Consider the following 8,993-nt stretch of genomic DNA (forward strand, 5'->3'; position numbering starts at 1 on the left):
CACACACACACACACACACACACACACACACACACACACACCCCAACTCCAGGCCCACATGGTTTTATCAGTGAATTCTTTTGAGCATTTAGAAAATACATAATCCCAACCTAACAAAATTCTCAAATTAATATATCAATTCAATGCAATCTCATTTTAAAGTCCCAGCATGATTTTCTTCTTGTGTAAAGGGACTACATCATTCTAAAATGTATATGAAAATGCAAAGGGCCGGTAGAGTAAAGATCAACTTGATGAGAACAAGGTCAGAGGGAGGCTGTAAGGGATGTCAGTCATGTTCTAGGACTTGATCAGGCAGCGGTCTCCCAGGGGACTTTGTAAAAATTCAATGAGCTGTTGCATTGCTATACTGCTGCACTATAAGTTAATAAAATATTTACAAAACAAAGCGACCTCCACAACAAAAACTCTCTCCTTGCCAGAAGCCCAGGTTCCCTGGAAACTGCCTATTCTTTATACGTGGCACTCTGGTTAGACCCCTGCACTGGGTAAGATTATGAGACCAGGAATTAGCCAAACCCCGCTTCCAGCCTGGCCCTGCCTCTGGAGTTGCTGTAAAGCCTTTGGAAATGGCTTGGCGGTATCCAGCAGTGGCCACGTGCACAGCCTATGACAAACAATGAAGCCGCAAGGCATATACTCAATGCAAATGACATACGTATGTAGGACCATCGTTGGGCAAATTGCTTTACCCCTTTAAGTTTTAATTCCCACATCTGTAAAATGGACATCATAGCACCTACAGCGACCTCACAGAATTGTGTCCTGCCTAAGACTAGCATCTAGCATCTAGCAGATGTTCAATAAATGGTAGCTGATATTTCTATTTGGCTTTTAAATAAAGATGCCATCATGAATGCCCTAATCTATAATAATAAAAGTGTAACATGCTAATTAGACCTGACATCCTTCCAGACCAAGCTAGGGCTGCGAGGGAAGCCCGCTTCCTGGGTGCTGGAGGGAAGCCCCAGGCCCGGGTGCCAGAGGGAAGCAGGTGCTGGCAGCCGGGGAAAGAAAGGCCTGCTGTTGCATGAATTTTGTGCATCAGGCCTCTAGCAAAGTCTAAAATGCCTCTGCCACCACTCCCATGGCACTATATTTCATGCATCGGGCCTCTAGTAAAGTCTAAAATGCCTCTGCCACCACTCCCATGGCACTAGACTTCTTCCCAACGCCAATATTCTAAGTAAGACAACTAGGGTGGGAAATGCTATGTGAGAAACTCAACCCAGCTCTGCACAAAGGTTCCTGGTGGACCAAACCAGGGTGGGGGAGGGGTGTTGCTGAACATCACAGCATCGCAGCCCTCCCCGGGGCAGGAGCTCCCTCTCCATCTCTGCATCTGGGATGCCGGTACTCCTGTTGGTTCAGTGAGGGCTCCATGTCACATCCCACGCACATCTACTCCCCCAGGACCGCCAGCCATCAAGGGACTGCCTCTGTGGAGTTCACTCCATCTGGAATCCTCTGGGGAAACAGACCCGGATTGTGTACACTGCAGAATTACCCTTTATATTTCATTGTGTGCCCATTGAGGCGGCGGTGAACCAGATGTGGTTTTCGGCAGACACATGACTCCGAAAGCTGTAAACACACTTATCAGCAAACTGCAGCACGCGACGCAGCCGGCAACAGTCAAGGTCACTGGCAGGTGACACGGCAAACAAAGGGAGATTAAAAGCCATGCCGTGTCTGACATGGGCCCATTTGATACTTACCACCGGCAGGATACGGAACACTGCCTACTCTTGATGGGAAGTCACTGAACACGGCGTAATTTCTTGAAAAGTGAGTCCCTGCCATTTTGCTCTAGGGGGTAAAAGAAAAAGAAAAAGAAATGAAGCAAAATACAGGTAGCTCGCTGCTAATGGCCTAGCAGTTTTCATTGATTTAATAGTAACCTTGATTAAGAGTTCGTCATCGGCTGCATTTTCTGCCAAGCATGCTCCTCCTCCATCCTCAGGACAACCCTATTCACCCTCATTTTAATAATTATTTTCCTTTCCCAGGAGGGGAAACTGAGACTTCCCAAGCCAGTCAGTGACCAGCCGGGCCCGGGACCCAGAGATTATCTTATAATGCTCATGCGAAATGACAGAGACTCCGTCCAGGTGAAGGAGGGAGTATGTCAGGATGACATCCAGATGGCATGGCCCCCTGGCACCTTGAACGCTTGGCATGCAATGTGCATCCTATCTACTTTTGGACACCGTCCTCTCTGCAGCCGAGAAACGTGCACTCCAAAGAATTTCTAGAAATGGTCATTTGCAGGCCAGGGCACCAGTATCCCTTGGTTCTGCATCTCTGTGGCATAAGTAGGATTTCCATAAATCAGGCTTTCTTCTATCCCAAAGCACATTTTACGCATGCCAAGGGAACGTGCTATTTGGAGGAGCCCATGCATGAAGCATTCTTTTGCTTTTCACCCACCAATCTAGCTGCTATTAAGTGGAGATTTTAAAGACCAATTTGAAAATCAGGTCTAAGCCACAGGGAGCATCCGCTAAGAACAAACCAAATTAAGGTGATATGATTCTCCAAATATTTGGTGTCTTACATAGGTCTGACCCAGCTATAAACTGGGGTCATCTTTTTCTTTGACTTTTAAATACATTTGGCCTGAACCACCATTCCAAGTCCTATGAGTCTACCATCCTCCTAAGGCTTATGTTAATTCCTCAGGATAGATTACAACTATTCCAAGTTCCTGCCCCCATGAACTCTTTGCTCATATTTTAGCTCTCAAAGCTGCATGGACCCAAGAGTTAAAAACCCCTTTTTCTGATGTTCCTCAATATGTTGTCATTGTCAACCTTTGGGGTGACCAAAGGGGTTCTATCACAGCAATGCCAATACCTGAAAATTGCATATTAGATGTCTGAAGTCTATTTGACCCTAGCTCTCAATCTCCTCATACTTCCAGAACTGGCAGAATAAGCTCTGCTCCAGCCACTGTGGCCTCTCATGGTTCCTCAAACATGCCAAATTCACTCCTGCCTCAGGGCCTTAACACATGCTAGATCAGCTGTTCTCAACCTGTGGGTCACGACCCCTTTGGCAGTCAAATGTCCCTTTCACAGGGGACGCCTAAGACCATCCTGCATATCAGATTATTTACATTACGATTCATAACAGTAGCAACATTACAGTTATGAAGTAGCAACGAAAATAATTTTATGGTTGGGGTCACAACATGAGGAACTATATTTAAAGGGCCAGAAGGTTGAGAACCACTGTGCTAGATGATTGTCTCTCAAAGAGCCTCAAGATCACTCCATCACTTCCTTTATGTCTCTGCACAGTCACCTTATCCAACACACCTTTCCGTTCATCCTGCATAAGAATACCTCCACTTCCTTTTTCCTCTTTTATTTGTCTCCATAGCTTTCACCAACACCTCCTACACTGCATATTTATTTGATTCCCATTTTTGTTTCTCCCCTGCCAGAATCATGCTCCATATGGATGGTGATTTTGCCTATTTTGTTCTCTTCTGTCTTCCCAACATCTATAGGGGAAGTGCATGGGGTGGGGCATCAATGCAATGTGTTGACAGAATAAGAGAATCAGTAAAGACACTTTTCATTTAATCAAAGGTTTTCTCTCCAGGAGCAGTGTCAACCTGACTACACTGGAGTACAATTAAGTAATTAGGGTGATATTTGCCACCATAGAGAAAGCAAAGCAGGGGCAACATTGCACTGGAGTAGAACTCGTGATCTGGGCTAGAGGGACAAGAAGGGAGCTGGGATCAGTGCGGCAGAGGGAGGCTCAGGACACCGAGACTGGGCAGTTCAAGCTGCAGGTACAATGGGAGCGCCTGCATGCCTGGCCCTGGGAGAGGGACCACAGCCAGTAGTACCCCTTGAGGCAATGTTCCTCTTTTAAAAAATATATATATTTTATTGATTTTTTTATTTTACAGAGAGGAAGGGAGAGGGATAGAGAGTTAGAAACATTGATGAGAGAGAAACATCGACCAGCTGCCTCCTGCACACCCCCTACTGGGGATGTGCCTACAACCAAGCTACATGCCCTTGACCAGAATCGAACCTGGGACCCTTCAGTCCGCAGGCCGATGCTCTATCCACTGAGCCAAACCGGTTAGGGTGGCAATGTTCCTCTTGGCAAGAAGTCTGGGTGGTGGCAGAGAGCTTGGCCTCTGGAATGGGACTGCTGATTGGAATCCTCATTCCACCAACTCTTAGCTGTATGTCCTTGAGCAAGTTACTTATCTGATTCACAGAGACCCTTCTCCGTAAATTGGAAAGAACTTCATTGCTTTATTGAAGATCTGCTTTGTTTAAAAAATATCAGAAAATTCAGACAAGTATGTTGAACAAAAGAAAAGTATCTCAAATTGACCACTTGTGTATACCAGTTTGTATATATCTTTCTAGACTTGCCCTGTGCGACACGGGGGTCACTATGGTGGAGGTGTGGCTAATCTAAATGAAGACATGCAATAAGTGTGAAAGGCATACTGAATTACAAAGACATACAAAAATTAAATATCTCATTAATAATTTTAGATTGGTTCTGGGTTGAAATGATCATATATTTTGGATATTTCAGGATAAATAAAATGTTATAATCAATTTCACCATTTTGCTTTACCTTTTAATGTGGCTATTAGAAAATTTTTGATTACATATGCAACTTGCATTATACTTCTATTGGACAGCACTAGCACTGTTCTAGAGTCTCTCTCCTCTTACACGCTTATAAGTATACATTCATATTTTTTATTAAAAATAGGAGTACATTACACATATTGTTTTGTAAACCTGATATTTTTTAGTATGTTTTTATTGATTTCTGAGAAAGAAAAAGGAAGAGAGATAGGAATATCAAGGATGAGAGAGAATCAATCAGCTGCCTCCTGCATGCCCCCTACTGGAGGTGGAGCCTGAAACCCAGGCATGTGCCCTGACCAGAATCAAACCAGGATTTCCTGGCTCATGGATCAACACTCAACCACCGAGCTATACTGGCCAGGCGTAAACCTGCTATTTTTATGTCACAATTTATCAGGAACATTTTTTCGTGTCAGTAAGCTAATAGTCTCATCACCATTTTTAATGGCTATAGAATATAATGCTGAATAAATGCATCATAATTTATTTAACCTATAATTAAGTTTTTTAAGCTATTTCTTTTTTTGTTCTCTCTCTCTCTGCTTTCCTTTCTTTTTATCTTCTTTATCTCTTTTTTATTGGTATATAATGCCCTTTGACAAGTTGTATTAAAAAAACAACCGTAAATTCCTAAAAAATACTTATGGTTTATAGAAACAGAATACATGACAAGTTCCTCAGACCAGCAACTTTGTGAATTGGGGATGCTCTTAGATGGAGCAGCAGAGTGATTTCAAAGGCCTTTGACCAATTGCTTTGAGGTTCAGACACACTTAGTCCCAGGACACAAGAAAAGTGTGATGTATGGTTAGACCCACAGGCTCTGGAGACAGACAAGCCACATTTTGATCCTAGTTCTCTATCATTTCTGTGTGACCTCTAGACAGTTTCATAACCTCTCTGAGCCTCAGTATCCATATCTGAGAAATGGGAACACCAACTGTACTTCCCTTACAAGATTATTCGAAGGATTGGATGAAATGCTATATGTAATTGGTCAGCACAGTGCCTGGCTCTTGGTAAATCCTCAGAAAATGTAGTTATAACATTTTTGAGATCTTATTTGGATGCCAATCAACACACACAAGCACAACACACAGGATTTCTGAAATTTTATCATACTTTCTCTTCTCTCAACTACTTTTTTCAAGTAGAGATCTATTTGCTAAAATAAATTGAAATGGGTAAAGAATGTGAGGCACAATTTATACTAGATATATCTGCAATTACTAACTCTGAATTAAACATATCCGTTCATGAATAATGAAGCAGAAATGGTCCAAAGGAAAAATGAGATAAGATCTTAAATCCATGTATTTTTAATTGCTTCATTATCTAAAATTTGCTATGAATAGCAGTGGATACAGTTTGCTGTTTAAAGCACAAAAAGGAAATAAGAATTTTCACCCAAATCACAAAAGGCTATCAAAAATTAATTTTATATGCTGTGATCATTGAAAATGTAAGTAATTTTGAGGCAAGAGTGACATTAAAAATGCCATTTATATGCTAATAACAAACGAACCATATTTTTTTCATCTTGATGCAAAATAAATTTTATTTTCATTTTAATGAACTGTAATGAATTATAAGCTTTGGGTAAAAGTTAGGGACAGAGAGTAGAAGGTTGGCAGATGGTAGACAAGAGGTGGAGAGGGAGTGAAAATGAGATGGGTCCTCTCAGCAGGACTGACCTCTTAAACTAGAGGAGAACATTTGGAGTTAAGATGATTTTCTCTAGGTTTCTAGAAATTTCCAAAAGTCAGATTTACCTAAGAAGAGGCCAACTATTTATAAAAAAAAGTCTCAGCCCCGGCCAAGTAGCTAAGTTGGTTAGAGCGTTGTCCGATACACCAAGGTTTTAGGTTTGATTCTTAGTCAGGGCACATACAAGATTTAACCAATGAATGCATAAATAAGTGGAACAACAAACCAATGTTTCTCTTTCTCTCTTCCACTCTCTCTCTAAAGTCAATCAATCAATAAAAATGTCTATGGCCCTGGCTGGTGTGGCTCAGTTGGTTGGGCATCGTCCCATGCACCAAATGGTTGCTGGTTTGATTCCTGGTCAGGGCACATGCCTGGGTTGCAGGTGCAATCGATCCCCAGTCAGAGGTGTATAGAGGGCAGCCGGTAGAGGGTTCACTCTCACATCAATGTTTCTCTCACTCACTCCCTCTCCCTTCCTTGCTCTCTAAAAATCAATTAAAAATCTTTAAAAATGTCTCTATAAACTATATTGAATTCATCATCCTTATTTTTACATGGAATGACGTTCACATTCTAGAATTTACAAAGGAGAATGCAGTCAGCTATGTGATTCGTGGCATGCATATTGCTCTCTGAAGGATATTTTTCAATAGTCATGTTTATTCTTTATCAACGTGTCTATGTCAGACATTTTTCTAAGTACCATATCCATTCTTTTATCTAATCTTCATGACAGTTCTAAGAAGTTGGTGATATTATCATCCTCATTTTAAAGATGAGGAACTGGAAACACAGAGAGGGTAAGCAATTTCTGACAGTTTGCAGGCTGTGGAGTTTAGATCTGAACTCATGTCTGTCTCTGAGTTAAGTGCCACACACTTACTTACATACCATATCAACGCCTTTTCAAAAAGAAGACATAGAAGAATGGAAACACTTAACCCCAACAAATCAATTTCAAATAGTGAAATTCCAGGCATCAGTGAGAAAACCACTTTCAGGGAGGACAGGTGGAGGGCCATCAGGGTGCCCTAGGACGTCCCTGTCCATGCTGCCTCCAGGATGCAGGTACCTGCTGAACACATCGCCCACGTCCTAGCTAGCTTTCAAGGCCAATTAGTTATTTATCAGATCTGAAAGGATGGAACGCTGAAGACTTCCACACATGGGAGTCAAGGCTTTGGTGATAAATACCCAGAGCCCAGCTGGGCTGAGAGGCCATTCGTTTTTCCTGAGGCTCGGACATTATTCTCTGATGTCTAACTTCTTTGAAGTGAAGAGCAAAGTTTCCAAATTCATCTCTGTAGTCCCCTTTGTCCTTTACTCTTAGATCTTGGGTTGCCTTTGCCTGACTTGGTTGTGGATGTTAATTATCTTTAACCAGACTCTCTTTAAATGGGGCCGTGTGAGTTATGGGGCAGTAATTCACCCCCTCAGATCTAGGGGACCCAAGGCCACAGGCCAGAGCCTATTAAACAGAAAGGTCTGAGTTATTATCCTATAATTCACCTCTTGGACGTGTCTTAATTCAATTAAACAGCGCCCCTGAATGACTATTAAAAGAAATAGAAAAAGGGTTCTGGATCGCTCTTGTTATAATCCAAAGTGATTTCCAGGGCCAAAGAGTTCTTCCTTTAAAGCCATTAGAAAGAAAATTAAACAGAAAGATGAAAGAAAAGAGACTCTTATCACGGGCAATGCTGCGCTATAGACCATCAATCACAGTTTAACCAATGGAAACGTGGCAGAGATCCCAGCCAAGCATGTTCTCTGTGACCAAATCCTTTTGATTTATATCTTCCCACCCCTCACATTTTTTTAATTGTTCTACTAGTGAGTCTGAGTCACAATGGTGCTTAATTCTGTTGTAATCTGCCCTATGACAACATAAGACTCTATAATAAATGAGATGGCTAAAGCTTGGTGACATGACTACCTTCAATAGGAGCAAATATAATCCAAGTTTTGCAAAAACCAGAGAACTTGAGGTAACCTTGTGTTTGAGTTTGGGGCTCCCCAGGAACTGACCCCAAGACAAGGATCCATCTGTGCATAGTTGATTTGAGAGATGAATAGGGACAGTGGTGAGATTGGGAAGGGAAAGAAGCCAAGACAGGGTGACAAGCAGGTCACTGCAGGGGACAATTGAGGTCCACGCTTGGGGATGGTGGAGAACGGCACCTCAGAATGGTGAGGACATGGGATTGAGAGCACTCAGGAGAATGGTGAGCTGGCCATCCTTTCCCTGCTGTTCTCTGCTGTCCTCTGCGTTTTCTGAGTCTAGAATTCTCATTTGACCACCTGATCGATTCTGTTCCACTCCACTTACATGGATATGATCAGAAACTACCCATTGCTTTTGTAAAGTTCAGAAACTCTCATCTTCAGCTCCAAGCCACACCATCACTCAATAGAGGTCATAGATAACAGCTCAAAGGGACCTGGGCTCCAATCCTATCCTGTGGGCAGGAGCAGTTACTTCTCTGAGACTCAGTTTCTCACCTGCAAATTGGAGGCCATATTTCCTAGGCCATGTATGAAATAAATGGTAAGCCCCTTGGAGTGTCTACCACACAGACAGCCATTATGACGCTGATGAGGTTGATGCTTTGCTTTGGGGCGGTC

This window comes from Myotis brandtii, unplaced genomic scaffold (genome assembly GCF_000412655.1).
Source record: "Myotis brandtii unplaced genomic scaffold, ASM41265v1 scaffold363, whole genome shotgun sequence".
NCBI lineage: Eukaryota > Metazoa > Chordata > Mammalia > Chiroptera > Vespertilionidae > Myotis > Myotis brandtii.